Source organism: Aythya ferina (assembly GCF_964211825.1).
Source record: "Aythya ferina genome assembly, chromosome: 9".
Lineage (NCBI taxonomy): Eukaryota > Metazoa > Chordata > Aves > Anseriformes > Anatidae > Aythya > Aythya ferina.
Genome location: NC_140305.1, coordinates 21618831 through 21632676, shown reverse-complemented (window position 1 = coordinate 21632676; position 13846 = coordinate 21618831). Strand labels below are relative to the sequence as shown.

Genomic DNA, 13846 nt, shown 5'->3' with positions numbered 1-13846 from the left:
AATTCTAAACAGCATAGCCAGATAGGTACACTGAATAAGATACACAATTATCTTTTATTCAGAGGTCCTCTCTGTGTGCAAGTGCCCTAGACATCTTTGGACTAAAATTATAAACTTGTATTGATGAAACAATTTACTTTGGCTTTTGTGTTCTCACTCAAGGATGGATCAAAATAATCTCTAATGGTCAGATTTCAAAAGAACTCAGTATGAGAGCTCCTGCTGGGAACAATGGCAGTGACTAAATGTGCAGCTCTTTTGAAAATGCAGACTGATGATATCCAACTATGTGTATCATTCAGAACAGTGTATTTTCTTCTTTTTGCCTCCCTTAAAACTACATAAGCCTGTGTTTACTAGCCTCTCTACAGCTTCCTCTACAATGTACTGTGTTGCCTTCCAGCCAACATCCATGTAATCATTAGATGAATTACCCAAGCATTGAAATAACTATAGAACAGATGCTCCTTCTTAAAGGGGAAAAAAGAAAGAAAAAAAAAAAAAAAAAACACATTCCTACAATAATGTACTACACTTTCTTTGTATATTTGTTATTTTTGTAAATACTACTGGAACAATAATCTTGCATTTGCTGTGCACCTTTTTTCTTCAAAAGAAGAAAAAGAAACTTTTTAAAAAGGTATTGAAATATCTGTCTCTCATGGCTAAAATATCATTAATACCTAAAATAGAAGAGGTGAAAATAATATGGAACATTCAGACTTTAAATGAAAGAAATATGAAGAGTAAAAAAAATTCAAGTGCTTGGGGGGGGGGGGGGGGGGGGCTGGGGATTTTATGATCCATTTTCAAAGCATCTTCAGCTAGATGGTTCCAAAGGAAGTGGTGAGCTATAGGAACTTACACCATCCTGGACTTCCATAAGATTTGGAAATTTACAATTATTATTTTTTTCTGATTTAAATTTTCATTCTTAGTCCAGTTTGCAATAATAATTTTTCATTAGAAAGCTGTTTTGGATTTGCTTCAAAGATGATGACTACAACGGTACAGGATCTATGAAAGGCTTGCTGTGGAACACTTACCAACAAAGCCAAACGCTTCCCCCATCACTTCCATTCTCTGCACCTCGTTTTGGCTGCCTTTGGGAAGTCACCCCAATTGCTATTTTAGAAATGTTTTTTTCAAAACTTGCAGTATTTAACATCTGTGATCTTCATGTTTCTCCCTTTTCTATGTGATCCATGTAGAACAGCACTCATCACAAGCAAAGAACCCTTACCTATCTTTTTATTTCTTTTTCCATCTTTTCTTGATGGGTATAGTATTAAAAACAATAAACAGTGATATTAGCTGTTAAATCTTGCTGGAATGATTTGGATGACACGTAATTCACAGTTGACATTTTTAGAGGTTATGTCCTTGCTCAGGCAGAGTACTTATTGTAGCTGGTTAGTTTTTACCCCTAAAGATCACTAGGATCTGGCTGCAAGTGGCTTCCAACAATATTGTGCAATTTTGTTTCATTTTCATTTTTTGCAAAGTGCTTTTAAAAAGTCAGTTTAACAAGAAATTTCATTGTCTAATGGGCCATGACTGTTCACGATAGGATTTCATTTTAAATTCAGTTCATTATGCTGTCATTAGGGAAGATATGACTTGTCTTATTGCAGCTTATCATTTACCAGGATTTTTATGTCCATTATTAGTTTAGATTTTCAAAGTAAGAGATTCACTCAGCACCTGATTAAATACACAGCATAAGTCAGACAGGAAGACAGATTACCTTATGGCAAAAAAAGCAATGAACTGAATCACAACAAATCCGGTCATTTTCCGGCTCTGCACCATTCGTGCTCTGGGAACGTTGTTTTATCCTTTGTGATAAAGCTCCATGTCAAATGGAAAGACAACTGTTGCATTAGTCTCACCTGTTGTCATCTGAGACTGCAAATTCCTCAGGGAAGAGCCTTTCATCCTGTATCACACGCAACAGGCAGTGTGGTGGGAACGCAGCTCTGTAGAGCCTTTTGATGTTCTAACTCAAAAAGGTAGGCTGCAATGGTCACCTTCGCATTTCCTTACAACTTGCTCAATGCTCACTCTTCGCAGATCATTCAGTTCTGTATTGCTTCTTTACATTTATCAGATTACTAGAAATTATGAGGTTTTAGCTTTAGGGACTGCCTTTGTCCCTTATGTCAGCCATCGGCGTAGCCTCTGACCATCCTTTCCTATCGAGACCGTGGCAGTATCAAGGTCAACTGCACTTCTGAGCAAGAAAATGATCCCTTAGAAAAAAAACTGGCTACTGCCACAGTGTCAAGGCAACTGATGGAGTTTCAAAAATATAAGTCTCAAGAGATCTTGAGGAGAAATTAAACTTCACTTTTTGATGCACTTTATTTAGAGCAGAGACACAGCTAGACACTGTTTACTTGGATTTATGGCTGTGCTCAAAGCACTAAAAATAAGTAACGTGAATGGACAATTTCAGAAAGATATTTCACACCTTAAAGTCTCATTTTGTCAACAGTGTCCTCCTAAAGCTGACCAATGTATATTTTGTTGTGGCTGGATACGCAGCTCATTCACTCATCTCCTAGATACGATTTAAAAAACCACAAGGCGTTAAAGGCTCTGTGATCTCTCTCTTAACAGGACAGTAAAAACAACATTTGTCCATCTCTCCTACTCTGCTGGCAGAAAACATCTTGGCAAAAAGTTCACGCACCCCCAAATGGCTATTCCATACAGCTAGATAAAGATACTTGCAAAATCTGGTTAAAATAAAAATTAATTTCAGTCAGAATAAGTGTTTTTTGTTGTTGTTGGCTTTTTTTTTTTTTTTCAAAATACCTGGAAGTTAGATTTTTCAGCTTTTCATTTTTATGTAGCATTTTCTATTTTAAATGGCTTTTTTAATTGTTAAACAAAACTAAACCAAACACCCACACAATTCATGTATCTCACTTGCCTTTAACAAATTGTTTCAGGTTAATCAGAGCAAACATTTTCCAAACACCGCTTCTCCATTCATTGCAAAACTAAAAAATACCAATGATAGCTGCCTTGCTTTGATCCAAATTGAGTTTTTTCTCTTCAGTTTTTACTTTTTCAAAAACACTGAACAAACAAACCAATTTGCAAGCTCTATTCCAACAGAAAGGACATGGCTGAGTGCTCTGGGAATCTCTCTGGGACTCTGAAACCTGAGAAGTGCTCCAATAGACTTGTACATGCTGTAACAGAGTACGTGGACATAACATTTCAGTACAATATAGGTTTTGGAATACACAAGGATGTTCTCCAGGCAGTTGTTTAAGCCTGCTGTGGCTTTTAGAGTAGGGAAGGTTGGTTGTTTTTATTTATTTATTTATTTATTTACAGGTTTTCATGTATGAGGATCTGAAGTATCAGAGCTAGACAAGAGGGAGATTTGTTCGATGCTGAACTCTTTCAAAAAATCTGATCCATGTTTCTCAGATGATAGGCTGATACTGCAGAAATATTCAGCACGCCAGCAGCTTCAAATGCCATCTTGCAGGAGATGGGAGATCACATCAGTATGCGCTTTTAGATCTATTACAGCAATATCAGCAGTCCTTGATTTCTTAAAACGGTGTTATTTGTGCAGGTAGAGCAAGCTGTCACAATCTGACAGGTTTAGATTATTTCACTGGGGACAGCCCACCGCAAGGCACAGGCAGCAATTGATTCGTCTTCCCCTGCACGTGAGGCTCCCTCAACTGCCAGCACAACCCCAGAGCCTGCCTGGTGCGGAAGGAGGCTGGGTTAAAGCAAAATTAAAAGTTACCATTTTGTGCAATCTTTACTCACAAGCCATAAATATAAAACAAAGCCCTGTTTATGGTTATAGTTTGCATTTTAAGCATCTTACTGTTTTACTGCCAATTAAAAAAAATTCTGGAGAGCTTTAAAATCTAAAAAAAGTTGTGTTCCTCTATTTGAAAAGAATCCCATGTATTATAATCATGCCACATCATTAGTATACTCTACTCAGAGAACCAGTGGTCCAAGGCCAAGCACAAGCAAGTACTTGATGCCATTTTGTCCCTCAGTAATTACCACTTGTGCCTCCTCACTCCCATTGGAGAGAACAACGTTCCAGGATTTTGTCTGCTAACAAAGATCTAAAACTTTCAGCACAATTTAACTCTTGTAACAGCAGGTTTCACACATATTTTTCCCACATTTAGATACTGCTAAATCATCAGGGGAAAAAAAAAAAAAAAAAAAAAAAGAAAAAAAAAAGAAACACTAACAACACTAATAACATCAAATATATATGTGCGTACTCACACCTGTGTGCACCCAGGCCGGCGCATACAAGTTTTCCTAGATTTCCCCAGACCAGCCATTACCATTTCTATTAGGAGGCATGGTAAGCAATGCAAATCTTTGCTCCATGATGCTGCTGGCCCTACCCCCACTACCTTCACCTACTGGGGAAAAAGCTTTTATGCAGGATCTTGATCTTCAGCTAAACCTTGAAACAAGCTTTGGTGATTACATTCAAAAATACTCAAATCATAGCTTTTTAAAATAACGTTTTAGAAACCTATCCTGCCTTGAGTGCCTTTTCTGGTGTGTAGGAAGGGCTGTTTTCCTCCATGGCTGTGTTTGTCTCCTTCACCATTTGCAATGAGCCTGTTTTTAATTGTTCCTGTACCACTGTGATTGCGGCTTCACTATTGCTTTGGGGTTTGGTTTTGATTTTTTAGTGTGACTTGCATCAGCTAGCATGGAGGAAAGAACAAGAAAGCTCCTGGGAAACCAAAAGAAATAAGCCTATCTGGAACAACTTTTGTTGATTAATTCTATGAAGAAAATGAATAGACTGGTACTCCCAGAGATGCTTTTACTGCAGCATATAACGCAGCAAGCCAATGTCATTTCATTGTTTGACACAAAGAGAGAAAATGGGAAAAGTTTTGCACCTACATTTACAAATCCTTTCAATTCAGAAATTAAAGCATTTGGAAATGAATAAATGGAAATGAATAAAGGAAAAAGTACACCTTTAAAAACAAAACCCTCAAATTAATAGCTCCAAATACAAATAAACATGAAAAATCCTTCTGCCCACATAGAAAACTGGCACTGCACCTACCTGTAGGATGTACTGAATAAGGAGGAGGATGGCAGAAGAAAAAGTGATTATCTCACAGTCCAGCCCTCAAGTGCCACCTCTGAGAAGGGAATTCTGCTCATCCCTGACCCAGATCTCCTCTGTAATACTCGGTGAGCAATCACCTCATGCAGGACCGCTCCTGCTTTCCAGCTGCCTGCACTTGAGTACTCGCAGGCAGATTGGCAGGACCTACAGAGTTGCAGCTGAGATCAATTAGAGCTGTGTTTTAAATGCTAAGATATCTTAAATATACCTCTGTGTTTCCATCTAAAAATCCCAGACTGGGTGACATTTCCTACAGTTTTAGAATTTTAGACTTTATTCTTCTGGGCTTCAGTCCCCCCTGACTTACAGTACCAATGTCACCCGGTGCTCTGAAAAGTGTTATATGGAGATAAGTTCATTTATATCCATAAAAGTTTTAAAATAATATTAAAAGCACTAGAGAAATGCCACAAGTAAGTGAAGTTTCATCTGGATCTGCAAAAAGTCAGTTTTCTTGGCCACACACTGAATGTGGGGAGCAAGAAGAAACACCATGTAAATCCCCATCGAACGATGTGAGGGCTAGTGGAAAGGGATAATTTAATTGAAGACCAGAGACAGTGCAAGCAAGGAGTTGAACTGAAGTTTCACGTGTATCCTCAGCTCCAAGATTTCTCATCTGGATGTTTGCCTTCTCATAATTAAAATGAACTCCTTCGCTTTTAGAATTAAAAAGTTATTTCCGTCCAGCTGACCAGACAAAAGCAACTTGAGAGTACGAATACTGTATTTTGCATGTCAGAGCAATCCAGCTCCTGTGGCAATGATTTATCACCAGTTACTATGGAGATGATTTGTCTGAAAATTGAGTTTTTCTATTTAGGAAAACGCTTGTTTTATTGGGAACAATAACAGAGGACTGAATCCATCAGGGACCATTTGGAGGAGTTTAAACCTTTAATTTCAACCTGTGATGGTTCTTCAGAAAAAAAGAAAAAAAGAAGAAAACAACAAAACTCTTAGGCCATGGTCAATAGTTCTTTAACTGAGCATAAAAGAAATTCTGCAGCTGATTCTTGGTTACATTTGCAGGGCAGGAGGATGATGTGACAGTGAAATACTGGATGCACCCTGCTCCTTCCTGTGCTTCACTCAGGGGAACACTCAGCAAGTCATGACATATGGTTTCCTCCACAGGTCAGACCACTTGCACTCCGAGTACATTTCCAAGTTCTGTGCTGAATACCAATTAGAGCAGAGACTTCCAGCCAGGCTTACAGAGTCACATACCCTAAAACAGTCACATAACTTCTAGGTGCCCTTGCTGCTTGTGTGCTTTCAACGTTTGATTTCTCTCTGCAAAAGTTTACTGAAGATGTGCTCCTGTATGCTTATAACCCCAAACGGCTTACTTCTCTCTCCTGATCTCCCACCAAACGTTACTGACTGTGCATCAGATACAGCCTTTTCTTTTAGTAGGACCATCCAGAAAAGAAAGGCAAGCCCCATCACATCTGACATTTAATCAGACGTAAAAGCCACCAGGAAAACTGATGCATTTCTGCTTGTGCAAGGTGACGTTGCTTTGTCCCTGCACCACCCCAGCTCCACACAGTCACTCTTTCTTTGTATCTGTGCCACTCTAAAGCCAGTGGAGCCCAATCCTACCAGCATCATCCGTCACTGCATGTCAGGCCAGCACAGAACTACATGGGGAAAAAGCGTGACTCCCCTTACCATCTCCTGGGAAATGTACATGTAAGCCTTCTACCGTCCTCTGAAAACAGAGTTGGAGTTATAGGTGGGCAATGAGGATGAAAGGAAACTTAAGACGCTGGAAAGACAAAAGAGTATCTGAAGAAAGAAAAAAAAAACACAGATCAGCTATACAGATAAAGATCAGCTATTCTGCAGCCTAGATATGTCTAATCTGACTATCACAAGGTACAAGAAATGCAGAATTTCATTGTGTCTCATTTGCAGACCCGCTCTTCTGAGTGCAAAAACACTTCAAAAGCAACTCATACATCATGAAAGCCTGAAGCCTTGATGGCTTCTTGCCAAGATAAAGGTAGCTAAATGTCATATGATTTATTACCTTGAAGGAGTAGCTTTTGCCTGCCACGCTCATCACGTTAAATAACATCTAGCATTGTTGATTCCACAGAGTGTTTCCATAGCACGTGGGACAATTACACAACATCTGACTGAGGGTGAGAGCAACTGGGAGTTAATTATTTCATGAGATACACTGATTTCACATCACTGTCTTGTTTTCAAACCAGGGACTTGACTGAAACCACTCATGACTAACACGTACACAGGAAACTGCCTTCCTACCAGTCTGCCTGGCTAACATAAACAGGCAGGAGCTAGTGGACATGAGTGAAACTTAGTTCCTACCACCTCGCAGAGGCCACCCCAAAGCTGGCCACTGCCCATTTCCCTAAGGCAGGGGAGAAGAGGTGTGAGAGCAGGACGGTTACATCCAGGTTGTGCGGAACAGCTCTCACGCTGTCTCTAGCCTGCTGTATTTGCAAAAGGCTCCTTTTGCCAAAGCTCTCACTTGACTTTGTTTTCAGTGAAGTGGCTTAGCCCAGACAAAAGCAAACTATCCATTAAAGCTGTTTATTTTGGTGGGCTTAGGTTATATTTTCTCTTTCCCTGAGAAACAAACACGAGTGTTTCTACATCTTAAGGTGCCTGTTTTTGCCCCCTGGATCAACTTCTTCCTCCACCGCAGCACACTCTGCTGTGCTTTCCCCACTACACTTGTGCCGAGAGCTCAAGCTGCCTCACCATAAGCAGCAGAGAGCTTTAGCTGTAGCCCTATCACTCTAATGAGCAAATCTCTTTGGAAATGGCAAGAGCATGTCTACGCGTGTCGTTCTCTTTTCTAAATCAATTCGTGTCCCTGTCCTGGGGTCCAAAAATCCATTCATCTTTGTTATTGCAACAGGGAAACAGATGCTTCAAGACACCTCCCATGGAACAGACATCACAAGCTCAGGACCATTCTCCCAATGATCTAGGATGCCCGATGTCCAAACCACACAACACAGTTTGTCCCCTATGACTGAGTACATTTGGATCAGAACTGCGTTATTCCTGAAGTATTCATTATATCAATTTAATTTCTCTCCTCTCCTCATAACCCTAAATACTGTAACGTCAGTTGAACTACTTCACCAGAGCTACACGGTCACTGCTGCATCCAGCCAACTGGCAACAGAACAAATCACCAGAACTGGTGCCATATGGACCATAAAGCAAACTTTGCATCCTCTTCACATTTTATCACTCAAATTTGTGATTACCTTTAGGCAAAGTTTCTGAGACCTGGAATTTTGTTTTCCACTGGAAGAAAAGTAAACTGCTTCTAAGAATTATTGTTCTTTATTGCACAGAATAATTTGCACCAGGAATGTATAGATGTACAAGAACTACAATTGAGCAAAGTGTAAAGCACAATTGATATGAAGAGACTGGACAATGTAGCAGAGAGTTCTTTCTAAAGTGTGCTGCCTTGTAAAAGCAAGTCCTATTTCTAGTTCTTCAGAAAGCACACAAATTGATCTGTAGCATTTTACTTCAGCTGAATGTCCTTTCTATCTCCCGCTCCACAGCTATTTTAAGAGCAGCCTTGCTGTGAGTGTCAGATTTTCTGTACCACGCCTACCATGCCAGTATTTCAATTATCATGTTCCATAGGACATCAGTAGCGAACAAGTTTAAGCAGCTTTTTCCAGCACCATTCTGTGGGCACACTCAGGCACACACCGCGATGACATCTAATTCATTCACACTGTTGTTGTGTGCGACGAGAAACAAAACTCAAGAGGACTCGACATGGGAAGCGAACATTTTAATTGTAATCTGCACCCCTCCAAAGAACTGAATGTTCTTAATATAAATACAGCTCTCACAGAGAAGAGCCATATTGCTATTATATTCAGTGCTAAAAATCTAACTGCCACTGGCACATTATGGTTTGCTATTTAAATCCACTCTGTTCAGAAACCTCTTCCTTCCTCATCTGCCTCGCTTATCACTGAGTTGCTCCCCCTTCCATTGCCAAAATGTTTCTTGAATATCATCTTCCAAACACCACGATGGGGGCATCCAACCAGGAAGTGTCTGGTAACAAGTTCCTTCCTGCATTAATTGTACTCACATTAGCTTGTGCTTATTTGCAAGATATATCATATGCTCGATTTGTGATCCCCCTGATATATTAAGTCTGACCTTTGAAATGACATCTTTTATTACAAGACACTTTACACATGGTACACAGTGTTCCCTGTACAATAAAAAGAAATATGATTAAGAAGCTGCCAATAATTTTCCATTGCAAGATTTTTTGGTCATAGCCAAAATCTGTAATTACAGAGTTGTTAAAAGAATCGTCCGCCTTTTTCCACGTGCTGCAAGTCCATAAGCTGTCCACTCACATTTCTCAGTTGACAGGACAACAACCATCCCAATACCATCTCAGCCACAAGGATTACCTGGCCCACTGCACATTGAGGGTAGTCATCGTTCTCTAGGATCAGATATTGATGAACTTTTCACCACACTGCCCAGTATATTCCCAGCACTGCAGATTTGGGCCAGTCTTTGGCCATACTCACATATGTACAAGGATATGTACATATGGCAAGGATGTGCTCACTGGAAAGTCTTTCCATAAAAGAAGAATACAAAAAAAATATATATATGAGCAAGTCCACAGGAAATAGGAGGCGAGTGTAATAACACCAAAACCATCAGCTCTGAGGTTAGCAAAACAAAGCAAATGTTTGATTGCATTAACAAGAAGAATGGAGTTTAAAGCCACAGGTAACTGGATTAAAAAATAAAAAATACCGTATCAATTTCTAAGAAGCTGTGTCTATCACTTCTATTATGTTCTTGTGACTAATAAAAGTAATACAAAAAGGAACAAGATGTAGAGCACCAGCATAATTCCATGGAGGTAAGAGAAAGGAAGCACTCAGATAATTTAATAATGCAGCTGTAAAATACACGGGTCTGAGTCTGCAAAGGCATACCAGGCTCACAGTGATGGGAAAGCGAGAAGTCAGCAGGGCATTTTGAAGAGGGGAGGGAGGGACATCTTCCTTCCACAGCAGTGCTTCTTGGTTCAATGGGATGCCACACTCTTAAACTAAATTACTATTTGTGATACACAGTAGGAAACATTTCTCATATAAACAATTTTGTGGAGATAAATCTGCCAAAATGTGACACACCAATTTGTATTTTTTAGCTAGGGATAAAATGGTTCCCTGGAAACTCAACACCAGTTTAGTACGTTTAAAAAAGGAAAAAAAAAATTGAGTTATTTTGAGGTTGCTGAACTATGTTACTTTTATGTGATGCACATGTTTTAAGCCTGTTTTGCACACAGCCTACCTGCTTGTGAGAGGAGACTGGCAGCAGCAAAGAGGGAACCATGAACTACAAGGCACTGGGGCTGTGAGTTTTAGGAAGTTACTCCTAACAAGACGCTCTAATCTGGGACTAAAGTAGTGATGCAAGTACAAAACAGAGCAACTCCATCTCCACTCTGCCAAGTGTCATCACACCCAGGGCTCACAGGGACAGAAAACATTTGGGCAGGGGCTGGATTGCCAAGACAAGCCTGCTTGAGAGGCAAGGGAAGAAAGAAGGAGCATTATCAGTAGGCAAATGAGTTTCCTTTCCTAATGGGGCACCAATTCAGACAGCAACGCCTTTTTCTTTTCTCTAAAGCAAGCAATACAAAAAAAAAAAAAAAAGACAAGAGGGCTTCAAAACTTAGAAGTGGCATTTTTACATAAACAAACAGCAGGTCTGTGGGAAAAGAAAAAGGGAAGAAATGAAAGAGAGAAGATCAAAGCATCAAAAGGAGGGCATAAGTGCATGCTAATGTTAAAATGAGGTCATATAGGGGCTAAAATTTCTGAGAGACCCAGGGTAGATGCCCTCAGTTCACGTAGGTGAAGACATCACTTGGAATGACAAGCACACACGCAGAAGATTAAGCTCTCCATAATGATGCAGACTTTTTCCTTCCTCCCATTTCGCTGTTCATAAGGATCATTTTCCATTGCTTACTCAGAAAACAGTTCAGAAATTATGTGTAATAAATATTTCCTTAAATTGAGCTGGCAGAATCTATTTCTTCCTTTAAAATATATTGTTCCCAGTTTACTTATTACTCTGTGCTGGGACTTGCCTGTTAAAGAGAAATATTGCTTGAGGGTCCACTCCTCATTTAAACAAATGCTATTAAAGCAGAGTGTGAAGATACTAGGGAAACTACCGAAAGGCTTCCATGGCTGCACTAAATCAAAGCTAATGGCTCGAGATAAAGTAAGTGCAGTTGTTCTTCTGTTCTTTGTCAGTATTAATATTTTAAGTTACAGTTCCTGACTAGACTCTCTGCTTTTATACCCACTTCATTTGGGCCAGAAATTCTACAAGACTTCTCCTCATGCACAGCTCATACCTTTATTCCTTGCTTTTGGCCATTGTTCCCAAGCTCTCTCTGCTTCCTGACACTTACCGACCTGGAGAAATGCTTACCTGACGTTCTGTTTTTCATCCAAATGCCGCATTAATCACAAGCAACCACTGGGCCCATTGCAACCACAGCTTGCCCCAAATATGCAGCCTGGTAAACTAATTAGGGCATCATGGAGAGTTAATGCCTTGCTTCACAGAGAGTAATAACGTAAGGAACTAAGAGTATTCAGGAGCTTTTGCTGTTGAACTACAAATTATTTCCTGACTTTTTTTTTTTTTTTTGCCTTGCAACAGGTGCAGTTTCCACCTCCACAGCCCACATCTTTCTCTTGAATGCACCCCTGAATTAAGTATTGATATGACTCCCACTCTTAAACTAGAAAAATCTCTGCAGACTACTCTTTCCTGAAAGCATTAGATGGCCTTTTTGGCTCCTTCTGAATAAAGGATTTCTCAGAGACCACAGAAGTTTTCCCCCATATATTATAGTGCTTCAACCATTTCCAATAATGTAATTAGATCCGGTTGAAATTTTTTTTTTTTTTTCAGAAAGCAGTAAAACCATTAGAGACTGCAGCTTTAGGGGCACAGAACTACTCATAAATTCAGTTCCAGTTTAGGGAATTGATTCTGCCAAATTAAAGGCAGGGAGACATTTTTAGAAAAGTCTGAGCACTAATATATTTAATTTGACAGGCACTAAAGTGACCCAGTTTGGCAGGCATCATGAAGCAGTTTCCCATGGCTAGAACCTCTTGATTTTGGTTGGAGAAGGGGCAAGTGGAGAAGAAAGGGCATGGATGGACAAACTCAGGAAAATGTCTCCTGTGTGGCTGAAAACTAGCAACTTCATGTAAAGAAGTGTGGGAAGCAGACAAATCAAGACAGTTTAAGAAAGGCTGGGAAAAATAGAGAAGTATTTAGAGAGAGGGGAGATTGTTTTGTTTTCTTTTGACAAATGATTTTATGTACTTAATGCTTATAAAGAAGAAGTTTCAAAGACCAAGATGAATTGTTTACAGAAGAGACTAAGAGAGCGTGTATGGACAAAATCCCAGAGAACAAGGCACAGGGTAAAAAATATTCAAACTATTAAAAGACATGAAGAACAACATGAAATCACTTTAAAGAAAATGTTAGGAGGAGGAGGAAATAGAATTTGTCAACCACAAACAGAGGAAAGCTATTTACAGAGGGAAGTCCCATCATTCCAGGGGCTTTTCTGAAACAAGCTTTACTTAAAATGCCACCTTGCAAGCAAATGGTCAGCACAACTAGTGCACTTGAGAAAAGAGCAAACTTTCAGACAGACAGGGTGTGAGGAACATTAGCTGAGGGTGCTGAAAGAGCTGGCTCAATCAATTGAAGAACTATTAGCATTCATCTTTGTGATCCTAAAGAGGAGGAGTAAGCTACTGCAGGACTGAAAAAAGATCAGCATAGTGCAGTTCTTTAAAGAGAGAAAAAAGGGCTAGCTGAGAGATTTATAAATCAATCAGATTAAGTCCAGTTCCTGCAGAAACAAATCAAACCATTTGTCAGAATCAGGACGATAACAAGGAGATGAGATGCAGTTGGTGGTAGATTTGTTAAGAGGAAAGCATGCCAAAGAAATATATTTTATTTCTACAGCAGGCAACAAACCTTCTGGAGGTAAGGGATGGTAGATACCATCGATCTCAGACAAAGTAAGGTTTTCAATACTGTTTTACTCACCAGCCTCAAGAACAAGCTAGGGAAAAATCTTGTTAAAGCTTTTTTTCATGCAATAGGGAAGCAGATGTTGAAGGGGGGACTGTATCCAAAGAGTGGTCATGCACGGGACGATCTCAATATGTAAGGATGTACTGATGGGTGCTGCAGGGCCTGCCCCAGGACCCATCTTGTTCAATATTTTCATTAATTAACAAGGTGACATAATTGGGAATAAGTCATTAAATTTTCAGGTGAGATGAGGTTTGGAAGGACTGCAGTCATACTGAGTGACATGCTCAGAACCCAAAATGATTTTAAGAAATGGAGAAAACTATCTGGACATCTGGCATTCAACCACAAGAAGTACACTCTTCCTAAACTTGGGTGGAATTTATCAACTGCTGAATTCATTTATGAAACTCTTTAAAGAAATAAAGTGAATCCGAGGGTTGTGGAATACTAGCTGAAGATGGGCAATGAAAAAGGCAAGCACCTTGTTGGAAGAGTTTAATGGGAGAATGGATTACAGACTATATCCCA

At 39.7% G+C, this 13846-nt stretch overlaps 1 protein-coding gene and 1 long non-coding RNA gene across 2 annotated transcripts in view; both read right to left on the bottom strand.

Annotated features, from left to right (window-relative positions):
* Positions 1-13846, bottom strand: part of LOC311441320 (uncharacterized protein) — a gene marked incomplete at its 5' end in the record, with an annotated part of 135847 nt that overhangs the window by 117249 nt on the left and 4752 nt on the right. The window lies entirely within an intron of this gene.
* LOC311441634 lies at positions 1234-5212 on the bottom strand. Its single transcript, XR_014696102.1, has 2 exons — positions 5096-5212; positions 1234-3751 (listed from the first exon to the last, which is right to left on the bottom strand). It is a non-coding gene; the product is annotated as an uncharacterized lncRNA (long non-coding RNA).